This window comes from Bactrocera dorsalis, chromosome 1 (assembly GCF_023373825.1).
Source record: "Bactrocera dorsalis isolate Fly_Bdor chromosome 1, ASM2337382v1, whole genome shotgun sequence".
Classification (NCBI taxonomy): domain Eukaryota; kingdom Metazoa; phylum Arthropoda; class Insecta; order Diptera; family Tephritidae; genus Bactrocera; species Bactrocera dorsalis.
In genome coordinates, this window is record NC_064303.1 from 12,597,162 (window position 1) to 12,620,967 (window position 23,806).

At 30.6% G+C, this 23,806-nt stretch overlaps 1 protein-coding gene across 3 annotated transcripts in view; it reads left to right on the forward strand.

Annotated features, from left to right (window-relative positions):
• The window catches only part of LOC105227286 (sodium/hydrogen exchanger 9B1), a 61,464-nt gene that overhangs the window by 5,930 nt on the left and 31,728 nt on the right, over nt 1–23,806 (forward strand). Inside the window, exon 2 of one of the 3 annotated variants that reach the window (XM_049446742.1) lies at nt 1,157–1,409. The exons of 1 other annotated variant lie outside the window; for it this stretch is intronic. The gene's annotated coding sequence lies outside the window, so the exon portion shown is untranslated. Of the gene's footprint in view, nt 1–1,042; nt 1,410–23,806 lie in introns of those variants that run through there. One more of the 3 variants, XM_049446740.1, reaches the window with a different exon arrangement.

A 23,806-nucleotide genomic window follows, 5' to 3' on the forward strand; every position in this document is an offset into this window, starting at 1 on the left:
TAATTAGTTTTCTTAAATCTGACAGTTATTTTCACATAACAATTTGAAATTAATAATTAAATATACAAATTAAATTAAATTAATTATTTTATTCATTTTGAAATTATAACAAATTATTTTATAATACTATAAATTTAATTAATTAAATTCTTAATTTTATTAATTAATTAAATTAAATAATTTGTTATAATTTCAAAATGAATAAAATAATTAATTTAATTTAATATGTACATATAATTAATTATTAATTTTATATATGTATATTTAATTCTTAATTTTATTAATTAATTATATAAAATTTTATTTAGTTAATATATTTAATTGTTAACTTTGAATTATTATTTAAAAGTAAGTGACAGATTTAAAAAAACTATTTTTTTTTAATTTTTTGTAATTAAATTAAATTAAAAAAGTAACTATGTACATACATATAACGTACAAGATAATTAAAAAAATTCAATTACTTTGTGTTAAAAACATTTTTTCAGCAATCATTTAATTAAAAAAAAAATTTTCGTAATTGTTACCTTCCTAAAATATTACCAAGCGACGTTATTAAAAATTGTCAACCGAAAATTATACAAAAAATTTAACATTTCATATACATATGTTAATACATTTACTTAACGCTCCGAAGTAGTCAATTACTTTATATTTACGAGTATTTGCACGCATACTCATGCATTGGCGAATACAGAGTACTAGTTAGAGCGTATTGATCTCATAACACTTGTTGCCGGCGTAATCAAATCGTTTTGTTTTGTGAACTTCTCGTGATTATTTACTTATTTTGTCGTCGTATGCGACTTCGTTTGTTGTTCGTTTGTTCATTGTTGTTGCAACGCCGCGTTTTATCGGCCATCGATCGATGCATGCTGTTGTGGTGGGTGTGAGAGTTGGTTGGTAGTTAGTTTGGGCTTTTGCTGTGTTGCTTCGTCGTTTATTGGCTCTTCAACTTGATCGACACAGCCTATAAAGCGACGAACCAGTTTACGCGCACCGTCAGTCGGTGTGTGACTTAGCGACGGCGTTTACTTTCGAAAGGATCGTTGTTACGGCAGGAAAGAAAGTAAGAAGTAGTATTTGAAGTGGCGTAAGATAGTTAACGGCGTGCATATCAACGAGTTTTTCGAATGTCTGTGTGTCTGTGCTCTAGTAGTTATATTTGTTTTGAAAACTAAAAAAAAGAATAAAATAAATATACTTGTAAAACGATGAAATAATTTTAAGAAAATCGATATTGTGTATTTAAATAAAATATTCATATGTATGTACATAAGTATTTCGTAATAAAATTACGAAAGTGAAGAAGTGACAGTAAATTTTGTGTGAACAATTGAAAACAACAGAGGGCCAAAGCTGAGCAAAGCGTTTGCAGTGGATTTTTCTTCAAGCAGCGGAATTTACAAGTACGTGTAATTTCAATTTATTTTTAGAACTGTTGTAATATGGTACAGAAATATTGTGTTTTAATTTAAATCTTTAATGAAAATATTAGCAAAATTTTCTTGAGCCTTCAAGTCGTTAAAAATAGTTTAAGAGATAATTTAAATCAGAAAATTATTGAATATAAAATAATTTCAAAAAATTAAAATAATTTAAAAAAAATGAAACAAAATGTTTAATATATTTCTAACAATATTTAAATAGATAACTATTAAAAAATATTCGAAGTTAATGAAATTTTTAAGTGCATGAAAAAATTATAATGAAGAGAAAAAACTGCGGAGGAATAAGAGACAAAAAAATACTAATTAAATAGTAAAATTAAAAAAAATAAATAAAAATAAAAAATTAATATTAATTCTTTAAGTTTTTAGCTTGATTGATTTTTTTTCAATTCAAATTTAAAATATTTCAATTAAAAATAATAATTATAAATAAAAAATAAGAAATTTAATTAAATTTTTAATTTGACATTTTTTTTTTTTAATAAAAATTTTTCAGCTATACTTTTACATTTCTTAACTTAAATTTTAGAGCTAAAAAAATATATCTCCCATAAGTAAACTTACAAAAATATTAAATTAAACTTTCAGTACTAAAAATTATAGCAAAATACATACATATATGTACATGGAATTAAGAAAATTTATAAAATTTAAAAAAATTAAAAGAATTTTAAATTATTAAACATAAAAAATTTTCTTAAATTTAATTTTTCAAATGTTAAAATACAAAATTAAAAAAAAATTAGTGAAATAAATTTTTTAATATTAATTGATTCAAAAATATACATATACATACACATATAGTAACATATAGAATTTAAAAAATTTTTAAAATTAAAAAAAAAAACAAAAAAATATTAAATCAAAATTTTTAAAAACTCACTTTAAAAAAAACTTTAAATTATTAAACATAAAAAATTTTCTTAAATTAATTTTTCAAAAATTAAAATGAAAATTAGAAAAAAATTAGTGAAATAAATTTTTAATATTATTGAAAATTATAAAAAAAAAAACATTTTATAAATAATTTTTGACTGAAATTGTTGTCTTAAAATTATAATTACAAAGATAAATTAATTAATAGGTGGAGTTTCATATAAAAATCTAATACAAATAAAACAAAAATTATACAACTGAAACAATTTCTAAATTAATAAAATTGAAATTTTCACAAATATGAAAATTAAATTAAATTTTAAATCTTAATAAGTTTAATTAAATTAAATAAAAGATAATTAAAAAAAATTAATTAATTTAATTAAAATTAAAAAATAAAATTAATATAATTTTAATTTAAAAAGTACTTTTTAGTAACAACCTAACTCCGAAATAAATGATAACGATAATTAAAAAAAAAATTGAAAAATATATTTAAAAAATTATAATATTATTTATAATTATATTTATTTTTGTTTTTTTTTTTTTAATTTTAGTTTCCAAATTTCTTCAAAACAAATCTAATTAATATCAAAAACTTACATTTTATTTAATTATTATCAATAATTTATATTAAATATTTTTCATAAATTTGTGACTTTTTTAAATTTCAAACAACCAATGTTAAAACTGCAAAAGATTAAGTGCTTAAAAAATTAAATTACAGTTTTACGCATAATTTTAACTAAAATTAATAAAAAAAATTGAAAAATTTAATAAAATTAAAAAAAAATATTAATTTATCTTTCAAAATAAAAAAAAAGTTTTAAATTTAATTATTATAAATAATTTACACTTTTAAATTAAATTTTATTTTTTAAATACAATTTTTGTTTTAATTTTTAAAATAATTTTTTTTTGTTTCATTTAATTTATTTTATTTTATTTTTTTACCAAAAATATCTACTTATATTATTAAAGAATAAAAATAATTACAAAAGAAAACTTATAAGCTTCAAAATTTTAAATTGTTAAGTATTTTATATAACAATATATTAAAACTTAAATTTTTTGCAAATTTTTATAAAAAAAAATTATGACAAAAAAAATATATCTGAATATCTATAAAAAATTAATAAAAATAATTAATGAAAAAAATTAAATTTTACAATAATATAATTAATAAAGAAATTTTTATATATTGGATTCCATTCAAAGAAAAAAATTACATTTCGATTTTTAATAACAATAAAAAAATTTCAATAAATGTTTATTTAATAAAATTTTAATAATTATAAAAAATTCCATTGATGTTAAAAATATTATTTTTTTAATTTCATTTTAAATTTAATGTTTTCATAAAAGTATGTCTATAAAAGATTTTATTAGAAATAATTAAAAAATAACCAAAAATTATATATAAGTAATATTTTAACAAACAGAATTACGCTCAATAAAATTATAATAATCATAAATAAGCAATTGTATAAAAAAAATAAATAAAATTAATAAAATGCAATTCCCAAAAAAAGTTCCTCAAAATGTCAACAAAACAAAAATGCAACGAAACCAGTATGTAATGTACTACATACATATATAACCAGTTAAACAATATTTTGAAATATTTTCACACACTCTTGTATGTGTGTATGTACCATATGCATGTAGGCAGACACAATTGAGTTTATTGATTTGGTTTAAATTGTTACGCTGCATGACGGCAGGCGTTAATGATACGACGCGATGCGCTTATGAAGCTGCGCAAGCGTTCAAGAACCGAACTTTGTTCTCGCTGCTCAAAAATAAAATAAATAAAAGAGATAAAAGACATAGTAAAAGGGGAAAACCCCTCGGCAGCGCAATGCGCACTTAATTCCCGGTTTACAATCCAATCATGTGACTTATGCCTTTGTCATGTTTGTTTTTATTGTCAAGCCGACCACTAATTATTTCGTCTGTGTGATATGTTTTTTATTATTTATTTATTGAATTCTTAGCCACAGAATATGAACACATAAATGTAAACAATGGAGAAAAACATTTAATGAATATCGAATACAGTGTGTCATAAAAGTGTTAAGATGTAATGAGTTATTGTTGTAGAGTGTTGGTAGCGGAAAATATTATTACTGGAGCACGAATAACGATCTTAACGAATATATTCAAAAGATTTTCTAAGAAATCCGTTAATTTTTGAAAGAGGTTTGTTGAAAATCCACCTTTCCGCTAACATTTCTAAAGTTGTTTGGACTGAAATAAATTTTGTTAGTATCCGTCATAGTCTAACCGGTGGTTAAAGTGATGGTTAACTAGCCATGAAACAAATTTTGGGTGATATTCGTATTGAAATTTCAAAAATTCTGGTTAAAACATGATAGCATAGACTAACCGGTGGTTAAAGTGACGGTTTGGATGATATTCGCAATGAATTTCAAAAATTGATATACTACAACATAGACATAAAGTGACGTTTATTATTATGTAAAAGATTTTGAATGATAATTTTCAAAAAATCATGCTAAAACATAACGGAAATCAGACTTTAACTAACGAAGTTAAAGTGACGAAAAAGTGTTAGTTACATTGATAACTCTGATGAATCCGTTCCGTATCAATAGGTCGGTAATAACGGGTGATTTTTTTGAGGTTAGGATTTTCATGCATTAGTATTTGACAGATCACGTGGATTTCAGACATGGTGTCAAAGAGAAAAATGCTCAGTATGCTTTGACATTTCATCATGAATAGACTTACAAATTGCAAATCATTGAATTTTATTACCAAAATCAGTGTTAGGTTCGAAATGTCGAAAATCCGCTTTTTTATCGACAAATTTTGTTCAGCGATGAGGCTCATTTCTGGTTGAATGGCTACGTAAATAAGCAAAATTGCCGCATTTGGGGTGAAGAGCAACCAGAAGCCGTTCAAGAACTGCCCATGCATCCCGAAAAATGCACTGTTTGGTGTGGTTTGTACGCTGGTGGAATCATTGGACCGTATTTTTTCAAAGATGCTGTTGGACGCAACGTTACGGTGAATGGCGATCGCTATCGTTCGATGCTAACAAACTTTTTGTTGCCAAAAATGGAAGAACTGAACTTGGTTGACATGTGGTTTCAACAAGATGGCGCTACATGCCACACAGCTCGCGATTCTATGGCCATTTTGAGGGAAAACTTCGGACAACAATTCATCTCAAGAAATGGACCCGTAAGTTGGCCACCAAGATCATGCGATTTAACGCCTTTAGACTATTTTTTGTGGGGCTACGTCAAGTCTAAAGTCTACAGAAATAAGCCAGCAACTATTCCAGCTTTGGAAGACAACATTTCCGAAGAAATTCGGGCTATTCCGGCCGAAATGCTCGAAAAAGTTGCCCAAAATTGGACTTTCCGAATGGACCACCTAAGACGCAGCCGCGGTCAACATTTAAATGAAATTATCTTCAAAAAGTAAATGTCATGAACCAATCTAACGTTTCAAATAAAGAACCGATGAGATTTTGCAAATTTTATGCGTTTTTTTTTAAAAAAAAGTTATCAAGCTCTTAAAAAACATTTTGGGTAATGATCACGTTGAAATTTCTTTAAACTCCATGCTAAAAACTTAGCGGAAATCAGTTTTTACCTAATTGACGGTTAAAGTGTCAGTTAAGTGATCATTATATTGAAAACTGTAGAAATTTCTTTATTAATTTTGTTTGAGGATCGTATTGTTCTTTCTTTTAAATCCGTTCTAAAGCTTGGATTAAGTAAAATTTTTTCTAACCGACGGTTAAAAGAACGAATAAGTGAAATGATATTGAAAACTAGTAAGCACCCACTCCAAATCAGGGGTTAAGAACCAAATTTTGAGTGACAATAACTTTGAAATATCTTAAAAATTTCTGCTAAAACATAGTGGAAATCAGACTTTACGTAACCAGAAGTTAAAGTGGCGATTAAGTGTTGGTCACATTGAAAACTCTTACGAATCCATTTCGAATTAGTAGGTCTGGAATAAATTTTGGTTGATGATCACATTGATCATACTTATAAATCCATTCTACAGCATAGATGAGAGCTATGTTTTTCTAACCGACGGTTAAAGTGCCGATTAAGTGATAACTACCTAAAACTCGTAAGCATCTATGCCAAATCAATGGTTAAGAACCAATTTCCGTCTGTTGATCACATTTAAATTTCTTAAAAATTCATGCTAAAAACAGTGACAATCAGACTTTATTAACCAGAAGTTAAAGTGACGATTAAGCTATATCATATTGTATATTTTTTTAAATTATGAAACTGAAGGTAAAATTTTCAATGATTTTGTTTAAATAAAACAGTTACTAATTAAATTATAAATCAAAAGTAAAAAAATTAATACACAAATTATATTAATTAATTTAATAGTTTAATTTAATTAAGTTACAAACAATTAATTAATTATTTTTTTTAAAGCAGTTACTTTAAGATTAAATACATATGTATATTAAAAGATTAAATAATTAAATAATAATTAAGTTAAATTAAATTAATTAATAAAATTAATAATTTAATTAATTAAATTTAATTTAATTAAGTAGTTGGCAGTTTTAAGAAAATTAATTAGTAACGTAATAAATAAAATAACTTAATTAATTAATAATTAAATTAATTATGAAAAATTAAAAAAAAGTAATTAATTAATTTTCTTAAATCTGACAGTTACTTTCACATAACAATTTAAAATTAATAATTAAATATACTAAATAAATTAAATTAATTGTTTTATTCATTTTGAAATTATAACAAATTATTTTATAATACTATAAATTTAATTAATTAAATTCTTAATTTTATTAATTAATTAAATTAAATAATTTGTTATAATTTCAAAATGAATAAAATAATTAATTTAATTTAATACGTACATATAATTAATTCTTAATTTTATTAATTAATTATATAAAATTTTATTTAATTAATATATTTAATTGTTAATTTTGAATTATTAATTTTTTATAAATTATTAATTATATTAATTAATTAAATTTAATTGATATATTTAATTATTAATTTTTAATTATTATTTAAAAGTAAGTGACAGATTTAAAAAAAACTATTTTTTTTTAATTTTTTGTAATTAAATTAATTTAAATTAAATTAAAAAAGTAACTATATACACACATATAACATACAAAATAATTAAAAAAATTCAATTATTTTGTGTTCAAAAACATTTTCTAAGCAGTCATTTAATTAAAATTATAATACTTGATAATTTTATCTTTTAATACAAACACTTATCCAACACACTGTAGATCACGAGTTTCTAACAATTACTACACATAAACCAGAAGCTCGTTAATTATTTACATATGTGCCTACACTTACACATGTACATATGTATAAGTATGTCAGTCAACGGCAATAATTAGTCTGAGTGGACGTGATTTTGTTTTCGATCACAATTGGGTGTCGAGAAACAGGCGAAACGTGTATAATGTGTATAATTGTATATAATTTTGTTTTGCTTTGCCAAATCGCGCATGGATTGCATAGCGGACATAGCTTAGTGCACATTTGATTTTAATTATTATTGTCTAAATCTTATCAACTGACTTGGCTAAAAGTGAATAAACTTTATGCCGACAACAAAATTGAATAATGAGCAGTAAGTGTGTAATTTATTGAACAATAAATTGAACTTATTTAGAACTGCGCTTTGTAAAAATTGATATGCATTTAAAAGAAATCGCATGCTATAAACTTTATATGCGAAAAACAATATATTTGTTGTGATAAAAACGCAGCGATTTTCGCTTATAAAATGTAATAAGGCTAAGACTGAGTGCACAGTGGTGTGAAAAACGAAATAAAGTGAAAAAGAGTATTGGACTCAACGGTTAGACCATCTGAGACGTAACCGCGGCCAACATTTGAAAGTGATAATCTTCCAAAAATAAATGCCTAAGAATGTTCTTTCGAATGATAGTAAACATTCCTCATTAAATTTGAAGTTTCTGTTTTTTTCTTCGAAGTGGATCAATGAAATTTTGATTTGAGAACATACAACTCAACCCATCAGCATATCAACAATAAGCTTACTTATTATACTAAAGGTCGACCGTCACTGATATTACAATTAACAAACTAAAAAGTGCCGCGTTCTATGAATAGAAATGTGACGTATAATGTCTCAACAATTAGCTTACTATGCTCTCAACTATAATACAACCGTTCGAGAACTTGCAAGGATTATTAGGATTTACGCAATATTTGAAACATTGTTGAAAAACATTACTTTTAAAAGCAAAGCCCGTGTACTCAACTAGAGTATTGCACACTTTTCAAAGGATGACGTCGGTTGCAATATATTACTATTACAGTAACGGATATCCGTTGCATCATTTTATAACAGCACATACAGTTATAAACTGCAGTTATCTCAAGTCTAAATTATTGATAAGTTCTAATACTTATAAAGTAAATTCCTTTATATCAATCAATTAAACAAACAGCATTTATATTCGTCTCATCAAAACACTTGAGCTCTGATAGAAGGTAATTACCAATTAAGGTTTAGCACACATACGACGTATATTTGTATATACTTATGGTACGATCTTATCTGGGACGACTCATCGTATTTTGAATATTTTCCATTCCTTCATAAAATTTTTATTTGAGTTTATATTAAGATAAGAACGTGATCACATTTCTTGTTTTATTGGCGTTTTTTTTTGCTTCCATGACGAGTAAAACTACCGTAGTAATAGTAAGTTATAATGCATAGTCATCATAAATTATACATTCTTATGTATATATGTATGTATGAGTAGTTTTGATAATAACCCAATCATGCTAGTATGTATATTTAATTACATTATATTTAATTTTGGCATACACTATGAAGGCTTTCTATTTTTATTTTTTTTTTTGATAACAACCAGAAACATCCAGAAGGCAACGGTGAAGACCCTTATATAAAGGGTGGTCTACTTGGATGTTACGTACACTTTTACAGAAAAAACAAAGAAACTTTATATTTAAGGGGAAATGTTAAATGTCATCCGAAATGTTTGCCGCGACTATGTCACAGACGATCCATCCATTGAATACAAATTTCAATAACTCGTTCGAACATTTCGACTCGTAACTGGCTAATGAGAGGGGTAATGTTTTGCTCCAAGGCCTGACTCGAAGCGGGATTGTCCGCATAAATTTTAAATTTTGCATATACCGACAGAAAAAGATCTAACGGTATGATATCACATGATCTTGGTGGCCAATCGAACGGTCCAAAACGTGAAATAATTTCTTCTTCTTGGAAGTGTTCTCTCAATAAACCCATTGATTGATGCGATGTGTGGGTAGTGGTACCGTCTAGTTGAAACCAAATGTCGCCGAGAACACGAGATTCAAATTCAATCTTCAAATAGTCGGTTATCATAGCGCGATAACGGTAACGTTCTTACCGGACTCACTTACAACAAATCGTTGTTTTTTCTGAATGAAATGGCAGCTCTTGAAGTCCTTCAGGTTATTCATCGGCCCAAATGCGGCAAACTATGGAGCGCAATAAATTAAATTCTTTTTAAATTTCTTTTATGGGAGCGTAAGAACACCAGAGTGAACTCTGAAAATACCACTTTTGGCGATCGAGGGATATGGAAAAATTATTGATAGACTAGGTTATGCCATTCTGAGAGTAAGTGAAGCTATAGAAAAAATTTCTATATTTGTAACAAATTATCTTTATGTCTAAGGAAGAACTGTAAAATAGTCATTGTTGCTTTCAACAGTGAGCTTTTGCGTTACTAGAGCTCTAATATTACGTAGACTATGGAACTTAAAGAAAATTCATACAATATATGGTAAAAATCGATAAGACAAGGTAGATTGTGCTCTCTCTCATAATTTAAACAAATAGTTTTTGTTCTTTGAAGGTTTTATTTGATAAAATTTATAAGGTAGTTTGCATAATAAATATTATTATCTTCCTAAGCAGCGTTATTCGGGGTAATACCATTTGTTCAAATTTGACCCGGACTAACGTATGAAAAAACACATTTTCATATATCTTAATAGATGTTTTTATTATCCATTGCAAAAACAACTCTTTTTGAACCAAAACACGCATGAACATTTTTAATCCAATTTTCTATCTACATATGTACTGGCAATAAGCCTGGGCTGAGACGGCCTTCTGCGTTGCCTTCAGCTAATGATTTTTATTGGCTGCAATAGAATTAAGTCAAAAATCATAGGAAGCCAAATCTGGCGGTGACAAGGCGACGACTCTCATATCGTGTTTAGCCAAAAAGTCAGCCACAGTCATGCTAGAATGTGACGGTGGGCTAACGTGGGGAAAGTTCAATGAATTTTCTGCACACAAATCCGGTATTTTACTACGAATTGCTTCCTATAGACTGTTTAAAGACTGTTATCCAAGCAGTATTTCTTCCTTTCTATTGACTTTGTGGAACGAATTCACGGTAAACTACACTGCGGCAGTCAAAGCAAATGATGAGCCTCACCTTGATTTTTGACCGACTTAGACGTAGTTTTTTCGGTTTCGGCACAAGTTTGCAGCGCCATTCGCTGGTTTGTGGAACAGTTTCGATTTCGTATTCAAAAATCCACTTCTCGTCAGCAGTAAAGCTGCATTTGAAGCGTTTGATCCGCTGCGTCGTCAAGCATCTCTATTGTGAACTTAGCGTCGTTTTGCAAAAGATTCATGACTTTTGGTTTTTGTCTAACATTGACACTCTACATACCCAAAACTTTAACCGAAATTTATTGAGTCGTTCCATAAGAGTTTTTAAAATCTTCTGATATCTCTGTAGTGTCAATACGACAATTTTCGAGCACTTTTACTCTAACTTTTTTGATACTATGAGTACCGTCATTAACACTGTTGGATGGAGGACACGCAGCAGGCAAGTTTTCGTTGACTTCACGATCTTCACTGCATATTTTGTGCCACTCAAATATTTGAGTTCGCTCTAAAATAGACTTCCAAAAACATTTCTGCAACATTTTCAAGGATTCCATAGTCGGAATTCCATAGGAAAACACAAAATTTCAAGCAAACTTCGCGTCATAAGCAAACAGCTGTTAAAAGCACACTAATTAGCGTAAGGGAGATCAAACTCCACAGGGACATTGAAAAAGGGTATATCAATATAGAAAAAATCGATTCGGTTTGCGCCCACAAATTGGTAGACTAGTCCGAGTCAAATTTGATCAGATGGTATAATATGAAAAAATTTTATTTAATACCCGCAAATTAGTGGACCAGTCCGGGTCAAATTTGATCAGATGGTATAATACGAAAAAATTATATTAAATACCAGTATAAGAAGAAGAAGCAAACTTTTAAGGCTAAATCTACTTAGAAGTTGTATTGGGTGGTCTTAGGAATTACAGGTTCTTTTCTGACAATATGGGAATTAGAAGTATAGCTAGCTTAACCTTGAAAGTAAGGTATACTCGGCGCTACAATGTACCGTTAAGTGTGATTTTATTATAAAACTTACACCATTTGGCCTTAAAAAACGCATAATGTGTAAACGTTGCCTACTTAATTCACAAAATCGTCACTTGTGGATAACATACTTATGTATGTACCTTACTCAGAAGTACTATTATCGTATAGCCGGCCGGACGCTGTTCTGATGGCTATGATAATTATAAGAGTACTCGAAAGATATAAAGCCATTAAAATTAGAACATTAGAACATTTCAATACAAGTGTATATAATGCACATACACACATACAAACACATGCACATTCATACATATATAAATCAATAAGTATGTCTTCATAGATAATAGCAGAAAATCAACGATAACCAAACAAGGCCCAATTTGAGCAAACTGTTGACATTCTTATATATATGTATATATACATATACATATGTATTTGTGCCTATGTGTGTCACTAATAAATGATGGTGTTAATAAGTAATAGCAACAATTAATAATGAGCACTCACACACTTCGCACTGCGCCCACGCCAACAAGCCTTTGTTGTATTGGTGTTAAGGCTAACAGAAAAAGCGCAAGCAAATCACACACCACAACAACAAAAAGCCAACTTTTCAACTTTGATTATTTACATCCAGAATCAGCTGGTTATCAGCCAGCAACATTAGGACTTAATAGTTAAGAGTTAAGGCATTACGCCGAAACAACTTTTGACGAAGACAAATTTGGGTGGCATTTCGGCGTCGGCTACTGGCGATAAATCGCTCGCATATCAATACTCAATAATGACGATAATGTGTATATTTGCGATAATAATGCAATAAAACAATAAAGCGAATGTTTGTGATCGCAATCAATCAAAATACTCGCTGAATATTGATTGATTGCGAGCAATTTTTGTGATTTATATCATCGGGTATTAGGCAATAAAATGGGTTTTCAATTTACATGCATATACAGTTGCATATACATATACATGTGTACGAGGACAATCTTGAACATTTTGAAGCGGCCTGGAGCTAAATTGTGTTAGTTTAAAAATAATACTTATGCTAGCCACCAACAAATCTAGTGCCTCTCTCCATTCCGTTCTGATAAGAGTACTTGAAAAGAAAGAGAGATTTATAGCGTTAACTTTGAGTAACCGTTAGATATGTAGTGCTGCCTAGAGCAGCAATAATATTCTTTTCTGGTGCTTACCTTACAGCATAAAATAGTTTAAAAATATCTTTATCTTGCTTTTGATCGCTCAATTTGTATGGCAGCTAGTTGATATAGTAGTCTGATTAGAAATAATATATTCGGAGATTGTATCCTTGACTCTGGCAATAAATTGCGCCAAATTCCGTAAAGATATCGTGTCAAATAAGAAAGTTTGCCGTACAAGCACTTTACTATATCAGTTTGATCAGAGAGAATATGCTATAGTGATCCGATTTGAACAATTTGTTGGGAGAATGTAGCGTTGTCTTTGACAAAAATAAGAGCAAATTTTCGTGATGATATCTCTGCAAATAAAAAAGTTTGCCATACAAGCACTTGAAACCGATCGCTCAGTTTGTATGTCAGCTATATGCTATAGTGATCCGATTTGAATAATTTGTTGAGAGAATGTAGAGTTTTCTTAGAAAACAATTCGTGGCAACTTTTATTGAAATATCTTGTCAAGTAAGGAAGCTTTCCTTACATTATATATGAGCATTTCTATATGTATGTATGTACACTACATGCTCTCTGGGTGTTAAATTCTTCGAGCCAGAGTGTTACATACTTCGAGGCAAACTCAATATTCCCTGTTCAGGTTATAATGCCACACAAGAGAATGCTCTTTAAATATCTCACTTGTCACCCAACAAACCTTACCACTCTCTTTTAAACGAAAGCACTAACAACCAATGAGAGCAAAGTGATTTCCAAAGCATATTTTCTGTTCAAATGAATATAAAAAGCACTAATAAAGTGCATAAAGATAGCATCACTTGAAAACTTACCGATTCAAACGAGGTTAAATCTCCGAAAGTACAGCACTTGGCCAGATAAAATCCGAGTCAATTCCGGTAACGTAGAACCGGCTTTTGTGGAACCGACCTTTATCGCTTCCTCGCTGCACGGAACTTAGCACTTTCCCACACTAAGTCCACCGCAACCATATTCACTAAATGGGCGAAGGAGTATAGACTTGACCTTAGTATCGCAGTCGATGATGTGAAAATTCTGACTGTCATTAACTCGTAAGATTTTAGGTGTGATATTCGACAGCCTGTGCTTCTTCACTCCTCACACTACCGCGATTATTGGCAAAGTACAAAGTACGCAACGATATTCTCAATTTGCTAGCCGGAGGCACTTGAGAAAAAGTCAAAAAACGTTGTTGACAACTACTACGCCACACCAATATGGTCGCCTGAACCGCTGACGAGGAAGCCACAGATATTTACAACACTGGACTCCGGACTACAACAGGATACCTCTTGATGTGTCCCATTAAGGACCATAGTGAACCCCTCTCCAAGCAGTTTCTACTTCACTGATAACTTGTTCACTCCATCTCTCTTTTTTGTTTGCGCGCTTTCGAAGGACCTCAAGCGAAAACTTAATAATAAAGCGCTCTCAAAAACTTAATAGCAGCACACTTCATAGCTTTGTATTTGAATTTATCAAGCGATAAAATATGCGTCACTGACTTATTTTTCAAACGTCCCTTGTACTAATATGTCATTCATAAAACCACATAGACTTTTTATTTACATACACTCTCGTTCGTAGAGTAAATAGAACCACAAGCTCGTCATGGACAGGCGACAGACGTTGGTCAGCTTTATGACCACAAAACATTAATCGCTGACGTCATCTACATATCTATTTGGTACTCACATAGAATAGTGAAACAAGAGAACAAAACACAATTTTTAGTTTAGTGTACGTTGATAAATACTTTACACATACATACATATGTATATTGTATACATCGTATGAATTTCTATTGGGTTAGAGTGTAAAATGGACTTATGCTTAACAAATGTCCTGCTATAATTTGTCTATAGTATCCGGTTCACTTGGAAAGGTTGATATATAACACTGGTTTTGTTGGCTTAGATATAAGATCGACTATTATTTCCAAAGTTATTCGGATATGTCTTCCGATTATTTATCAGTTCAGTTCATTACTTCGAAAAGTTTTATCTGCGACATTTCTGAGACGTCATCAAAACCCTCGACCTATAGTTGCTCTTCTTTTCCTCTGTAGAGCCTTATAATCGCGTAGAAAATGTTTAGGTGCCTGCTCCTCTTCTACCTTCTCACTGCTTCAAAGTACAATAGACGTTACACGACGTTCATAGTCCACTGACAGGTCTGCCTATTAGACAATGTCCTCTTAGTACTCCTACTAGAGTTCTTATATTCTTATGTCATTTAAACCTTAATAGTTGACCTGTGTGGCACATAATCCTGCTTGTTGAGCGAGTTTGCTTCCACCGAGACCCGACTATTCTTATAATATTTATGTTTGTTAATTAAATATTTGCAATTAGCCAGAGGCATATATTTTTCGGAGTCTAATAGTAGGGTGCTGCCTGTTCTGGGTAGTTCATCTGCCTCCCAGTGCCCAGGGATATCACTATGCCCTGGAACCTATTGTAGGTCTTTCGTGAAACAGGATGCCAGCTCTACTAAGGAATCAAGCCATTCTTTCAACAACTTTGACGAAATCCTAAGAGGCTTCAGTGATCTCAAAGCCGCCTGGTTGTCCGTACAACAAATATATTCGTTGTTGTGAGCACACAACAAGAGGACTTTCTTTAATTGCTGTGATTTTGACCGCTTGGAAGATATTGCAGTGGTCTGGTAGGAGGAAAGCGATTTTCGAATCTAGCTGTGTACAGAACTCGCCACCTCCCACGCGGTCATTTAACTTGGAGCCATGTCGATATTGTAGCAGCAGAAATCTGCCGGTTCGACAGACCTTGACCGGATAAAAAATCGGGGTCCGTTCTGATTACATGGACCCAACTGTCGTGGGAACGGTTTTTTCGGAGTCCAATAGTAGGGTCTAATTGTAAAGTGCCTGTTCTGGCTAGTTCATCTTCTCAGTGCCCAGGGATGTCACTATTCCCTGGAACCCATTGCAAGTTTTTCGTGCAGTCGGATGTCAGATCAGCTAAGAGACTTTCCTTTATTAGCTTTGACGAAATCCTAAGAGGCTTTAGTGATCTCAAAGCCGCTTGGCTGTCCTTGTATATAAATATAATCGTATTCCTTGTTATTAGCATACTTCTTGTCAGAACAAGAAAGCTTTCTTTATTACTGTGTTCTTGACCGCTCGGAAGACACTGCAGTGGTCTGGTAGGCATAAGTCGATTTTAGTATCTAGCTGTGCAGAGTACAGGCCATCGCCCTCTCGCTTATCTAACTTTAAGCCATGTTGTTGTTGTAGCGGCAGAAATTTGTCGTTTTGACAGTCCTTGGCCGGATAAAAATACGGTCCCGTTCCGGTTACGTAGATCTGAGCTATCCGTATAAATGCTTTTCCTTTCGGCCTTGTCCACCTCGCCCATTTCCCGCTCTTTTATGGAAGGGAAGGCAATATTGGAGGCCGAATTTAGATTCAACTTTATAGGATTTCGAAAATCCGTGGAAATTCGAGGAAACAGAAACTTTTTAAACAGCATAGAATTTTAATAGGGAAGATTCCTTCAGTCTAAGGGCTGACCTCGCTGTTATTTGTAAGATCCATTCAGAGCACGCGCCTTTTCTTCGGAGATATATGGTTAGAATTGGAAGTGGCTCCGAAGATCGTCTGAGCGAAATATGACAGATATGTACTGATAATTTGTTTGAATAAAATCTACACCAATAGATAATAACTGGATCCAAATCAAAGGCAACATATTGAATGAGGGAAGAATATAAACTTTAATCAAATAAATGTTAGACAAGCCTCGAGTATCTCAAATGAGAAAAATTTAACACTGACAGCTTAACTTATTTGTGTCTAGACCTATTAATTACTAAAATCCGTTGTCATTTACCGTATTATTTAGCATTACATTAGAAAATTCCAAATTATTTGTAAATATTTATTAATCCTTGTAAAATTTGCATTAACTTTCACGTTATCGGATAATGAACAACACACGAAAATTGAGTAAATCAATATGTTTATAAACGAAAAGCAGCAATGCGTTACACGATTTTTTATTTTTTTTTTTTGCGCCAATACACAATATACATAAATTTATGATAGTCAATTAGCACCAACAATTAACACCATTCAAGCGTCTTTTTTGACTGCTTTATTAGCAAAGCTTTATATCATTGCGTAATCAAACATTTTTCCATGAAGAAATGGCTTGTAAATATTTACAATAATCATAAATTAAGATTTCTTAGCCGTCGATTTACGTATAGCCCACGTGGGCCTAATGATCCTCGTCGTCATGCCATTATATGTTAACTAGAGTGTGAACGAGTTTAAATATTGATAAACACATCGTTGCTGATTACTTTTCCCTTCGCTATTTATTGCTTTACATAAATAAATCATGATTTTATGAGTAAATAATAAAAGTTAGGATCGATAAGCTGATGAATGAATTCAATTGCCGATCTATTGTGTAACAATGGGAGTAGCGAAGGTGGAGTAAGAGAGGTAGATATTAAAAAGGGTAAATTTTGCTCTGCTTTGTTGCGTGAGAGACTCTCACGATTACGATAATGTAACTTGTGGTTCTAGGCTTTCGCTATGATCTCTTTCTTTGATTCTTTGTTTAGTAGCATTAGATCCAAGGGTTATCGGAATTCCCATAAGATTTAATTAGATTACTATCTATTCATCCATCGTCTAGTTGATTTCAATATTGAGCTTCATATGTATGAAAAGCTTTTGGATGACGGCTCCTCCTCTGTTATGTTATCTTTCTTTCCCTGGGTTTATAAGAACTCTTGAACGAACCTAAATGAGATCATTTAATAAATATATCCATGCTAGTTGTTTTTTAAGATTCTTCTTCTTTATTGGTGAGTGGTCTTCCTCTACCTCTGCTTCCCCCAACAAGTACTGCGTCGAACACTTTCTTTTTCGCCCACTCGGACATAACCTAGTCAGCGCCGCCGATGTCTCTTAATTCGCTGAACTATGTCAATGTCTTCGTATACTTCCTACAGCTCATTGTTCCATCGAATGCAATATTCCCGGTGGCCAAAGCGCAAAGGACCATAAATCTTCCGCAGAACCTTTCTCTCGAAAACTCGTAACTTCATCGTCCATGCCTTTGCATCATATAGTAAGACGGGAATAATGAGTGACTTATAGAGATTGGTTTTTGTTCATCGATAGAGGACTTTACATCTCAACTGCCTACAGTTGGCAAGAGTTATTCTACGTTGGATTTCGTGGCTGACATTGCTGTTAATACTGGTTCAAGATAGACGAAATTATCTACAACTTCGAAGTTATGACTGTCAACAGTGACGTGGGAGCCAAGTTGCGAGTGCGATGACTGTCTGTTTTATGACAGAAGATATTCTCTATTCAGATCTGCAGCGCGAATTATTTTCTCCGGGAGTAGGAGTCGCCTTGCCTGAAACCTCGCTTGGTATCGAACGGCTCGGAGAGATTCTTCCCGATCCTGACGGAGCTTTTGGTATTGTTCAACGCCAAATTACACAGCCTTGTTAATTTTGCGGAGGTACCAAATTCAGATATAGCGGCATACTCTTTTCGTGATTTTCAAGCAGCATCGACCAAGAGGTGATGTGTATCGATCCTCTTTTCATGGGTCTTTTCCAAGATTTGGCACATGAGGAATAATTGGTCAGTTATTGATTTTCCATGCCTGAAGCAATCTGTCGCTCTATTGTTCATCAGATGAGTACTTGTTATTCGAATTTCTTCATGGGCGGGCAATGGAAAGTCTGCTTCAAAGGCATCGATTGGGGAATCGGGTTCACCGTCTCCAGGTGCTATGCTTTCACACGGTTTAAGCTTCAGGAATTGAGTTAGGGTTCCCTCCATAATTTCAGTATGCTCTGAGCTTCAGTCACCAGCTCACCTCTGAGTATGCTCCGGTCTTGAAACCTTCTGTTAGTCGCCGCATCTTTTCGTAGAATTTTTGAGCAACACTCCTGTCGACCAGATTGTTAAAATCTTCGTACTCACGCATTTCGGCCTCTCTCTCTGGATTTGAGTTAATTTGAAACAAATAAATTTTCCTCACCGCCAAGCCGGATTTTTCTTAGGGCCTACTGAAGATCGACTATGGCATCAAGAGAATCAAAAATTTTTCAAAATGAACCAACGTTTATTAAAGTACATTAAATTCAGTAAATGTACTTTGTTTTTGTTTTATATACTAAAATTAATGCCTGTTCAAAAAAAAAAATCATAAAAAACGATTTTGCTGACATGAAAACTCCTTTAGTGCACTAATCCACATATCATATGTTGTATAAACATAATATAGGTCAACAAATCACGATTTATATGCAGCCTCTGTACTAAATCAATAAAAAAAAGTATTGTTGTTGTGGTTATATAAAATCTCTGCTTCCTCGTGTTACGAATGAGGATGAGTGCGACATATCCGACTCCACTTTTCGGTGGCTCTATGTGACTAAAATATGTTATTTATGCGATGCAAAAAAGTTAAGTTTGTTGATAAAAGATTTAAAGTGGGTGTATGTTGAAGTTTAGATATAAGTATGTACCATATATGTATATGTGTATGTGCGCGTAAAATTTTCTCGATAAATTGCTAGTCTATCCGAAATGCAGAGCACAATTCCATATTCACAACTGCAAAACAAATCTATAAGAAATAGATAAATACAAAATTTAGATTTATGCACATATACTTGTATGTATGTACATATATTATATGTATATGCACATGTATTTGTTTGTTTATGCATATTTGTCGCTTAAGAGTATGTACATTGTATGTGTGTAAATAGCAATCAAATTGGAAAATATTTGAAGCACGATCTTTGTATTTATATAGCTAATAGCAGTAGTAAGAAAAATAAATACAACAACCCCAGTTACTAGCACGTCGCGCCGAGTCGCAGTGAGAGCATCACGTGTGAGGCATTTAAAAAAACTCACTGTGATTAATTAATATTCATTGCGAGATTTTACACACCGTAAAATGTCAATAAACTATTCTATACAATATATAACATTACAATAACAACAACAACAAAATAAGGTGTAATAACGTAAAAATGGATTAAAGGCAAATGCAATTTGCACTTTTTTCACAATCATGAGTCGTTGCGAAAAAGATAAATTATTTAACAAAACAATTTGAATATATATTTTTTGCAATTTTTTTTTCTCGAAAATATAAAAATGAAAGTGATAATGATATTTGCAATTATTTCTTATAAATGTGAAAAAATTATATTGCTTACAACCTTGAAAAAAAAGAAATCAATATTTCAAGGAATTTTATGATAAAAAAAATAAAATATTTTAATGAATTTTTTTTCATTTAAAAGACTCATATTTAGTAAACATTTTGTAAAATTTTCAAAAAAAAATATCAAAATGGCAGTCATTACGACGCCATTTCCGGCAGTCCCTCGGAAAAAAGGTGCATCTGCGTTGTCAGCAGAACTTCTTTCAGGATCATCAGAAATAAAAATAAAAAATACGTGTTTTAGTAAAGACAATAAACTGGGTATTGGACGAAGGAAAAAGAAAAAAATGAAAATTGGATTTTTAGCAGACGTTTTATAAAAAAATGCAAATTTCGATGAAAATTTCTCGACATTTTTTTTTAATAGTTGTAATTAAAAAAAAGAAAATCCTTCGTTCAAGACCTTGTAAATGATATCTCGAAGACCTGTGTAAAATTTCATCAAGATCGGTTGAGTAGTTCGCGAGAAATCTTGACAACCGACTTTGAAAACACAGTTTCGAGAAAAACGCGCTTAAAGACGGCGCACTTAGCCTAGATTGCCTCGAGCGCACAAGTTCTCAGGGTTGTATCTCCGAAAGTATTGATCAGATCAACTTGAAAATTTAGGACAATATTCTAGGAATGTTATAGAATTTTAAGATAAAAAAATTTTTTTCGATTGTTTGAAACTGTGAAACCCATGTACCCCTTAAGTTATATCGAAAATATAAAATGTTAGTTAGAGTAAAAAATTTACAAAAACAATTATTTTAAAATTGTGCTCTTTGGTTATCGATTTTTTAATATGAAAATATTATTTCTTCAAAACTTGAAAAATAAGAAAAAAATATTTCAAACAATTTTTTTCTTTTTTAATAAAAAATAAATCATAATGTACATATATATGGTATATTTAAATTTTTTTAGAAGATTGTTGAATATATAATATTTCTAATTTTTCTTTCAAAAATATAAAAAAATAAAGTGAAAATAAAATTGCAATTTTTCCTCAAGGAATAATGCTATTTAATATACATACTCGCAAAAATACAAAAAGTTAAAGTGAAATAAAGTGTAAAAATATATAACAAAATACATGAAAAAAAAAATATTTGTATAAAAAAATAAAATTAAATTACAAAAATATAAAAAAAAAAAAGTATTTTTGTAATATTTTTAATAACTTTTATAAAATTATTTTATATAATATTTTGAATAATTTTTATAAAATTATTTTATATAAATTATTAAAATTTCGTTTTATTTTATTTTATAAAAGTTATTACAAATTTTATAAAAATATTTTTTTATAATTTTATTTTACTTTTTTTTTATAAAAATATTTTTTTTGTTCATATTTCCAAAATATACTACATAAAAAATTTACAAAAACAAATATTTCAAAATTCCACTCTTTGGTTGTCAAATTTCTTTGGTATTCAAATATATGATATATAAATAAAATAACAAGATTTTTTAAAATATTAAAAAAATAAATAAGAAATTACAAACAATTTAAAAGTAAAACCGCTACTAAACATAACAAATTTCAAAATTTTAATGATTGCACTTTTAAAATAAAAAAAAAATCCATGAATTAAAAAAAGTAAAGGAAATTCGAAAATTAAAATTTATTTAAAATTTTTTTTAATTAATTTCTATAATATTTTTGTAAATATATTAGAATTTTTTAATTTTCGATTTTTTTTTAAACAATAAATTTTTATGTAGCTCTAAGACACCTCTTTCGAGCAAAACACAAAAAAATATTTTCAAAAATTTGTTTACTTAAAAAAAATTAAATATTTTGTTCAAACTATTTATTATTCCAAAGATATATACATAGGCTGTTATATATATTTCTGGACTAGGCAACACTAAATGTCGCCAGGTGCAATCTGACATTTCCATTGGAAAGTTTGACATTTTTTAGCATAACATCACTCAGAACGTTTTGTCATTTAATCGTGAATTGTTTTATTTACAGGGAATTAAAAAATTCATCTCGGCCAAAAAATGGAATTAACTCGTGAACATTTTCGTGCGATCATTTTTCACAACTTTCGACGTGGATTATCACGACAAGAGTGCATCGATGAACTAAAATCTTTGTATGGCTATGAAGCACCATCCAATAGCACTGTTAAAAACTGTTACAACGAATTCAATCGTGGCCCACGCTCGCTCAAAGACGAATTCCGTGAAGGTCGTCCAAAAACAGCCGTTGTGCCAGAAAACATCGATGCCGTACGTGAACTGATTATGCAAGACCGTCATGTAACATACCTTCAGATAGAGGCATGCCTATGCATTTCTCCCACCAGCATATATTCGATATTGCATGAACAGCTAGCCGTAAAAAAGGTTTGTTCTCGTTGGATCCCGCACAAGTTGACAATCGGTCAAAAAAAGGCTCGTGTGGATTGGTGTGAAGAAATGCTTTAAAATATACGATCGCGGTGCTTCAAAAGACTTTTATAAGATCATCACAGGTGACGAATCATGGATCTATGCAACAGCAATTGCCCGTGTGGGTTTTCCAAAACGAGCCAAATCCAACGAAAAAAAAAAATAAATAAATAAAAATAAACAAAATTCGATCATTACGGCATCATTTCCGGCAGTTCCTCAGAATAAAGATGCCTCTGAGTTGACATCAACTTTTCTTATAGAATCATTAAAAGTAAAAAGGAAAAAGTAAGGAAGGACTAAGTTTTGGTATAACCGAACATTTTGTACCCTTGCAACTTGCAAAGATGAAATACCGGGAATATCCTTCAGGTGCTGGCAAAACTTTATATACAGTATCAACTTTAGTATTGATTCGATTTTATCTCTTTTTGTCAACATTATGTACTATACTGTATACTGTATATAAGTACGTATTAACAGGTGCCATGTTCTCCAGGTTTCATTACACATACAATCGCCAGTCATATGGAGTAAAGTCAACTGGGTGCTCAAAAATACTTATATGTGACCTGGTCTACGAAAAGGGAGCTAACGTGCGAAAATAATAAAAAAAAATAATAAAGAAAAAATAAACAACTCTCATCTTCCATCCGAATCAACTAAAAAGTGAAAATTGATTTTTTTGACACCTAAGCCCCCTTTCCGTAGACCAGGTCACATATTAGTTATTAGGGGCTGGGTCATGTTTTCGCCCAATTTTACCCATTTTAGGCACAAAGATACGCTGTTATGAGTAAAACAGGCTTTTTGACACCTAAGCTCCCTTTCCGTAGACCAGGTCACATATTACTTTTAGAGGGCTGGGTCATGTTTTCGCCCAATTTTACCCATTTTAGGCACAAAGATACGCTGTTATGAGTAAAACAGGCTCTGTAATTTTCATTGAGATAACTCACATAATGGCCGATATTCGCGGTATAAACTATTACAATTATTAACCTTTATTAGGTGATCCAGTTCGAGATTCCCAACTTTTTTAAAGAAAAAACACAGAAACTTAAAATTTAATGGGGAAGGTTTATTAGAAGAACATTTTGGCAATTATTTTTTGAAGATTATCTTTTTCAAATGTTGGTCGGGCAACGTCTCAGATGGTTCATCCGTTGAGTCCAATTTTTGATGACTCGTTCTAGTATTTCGACTGTTAACA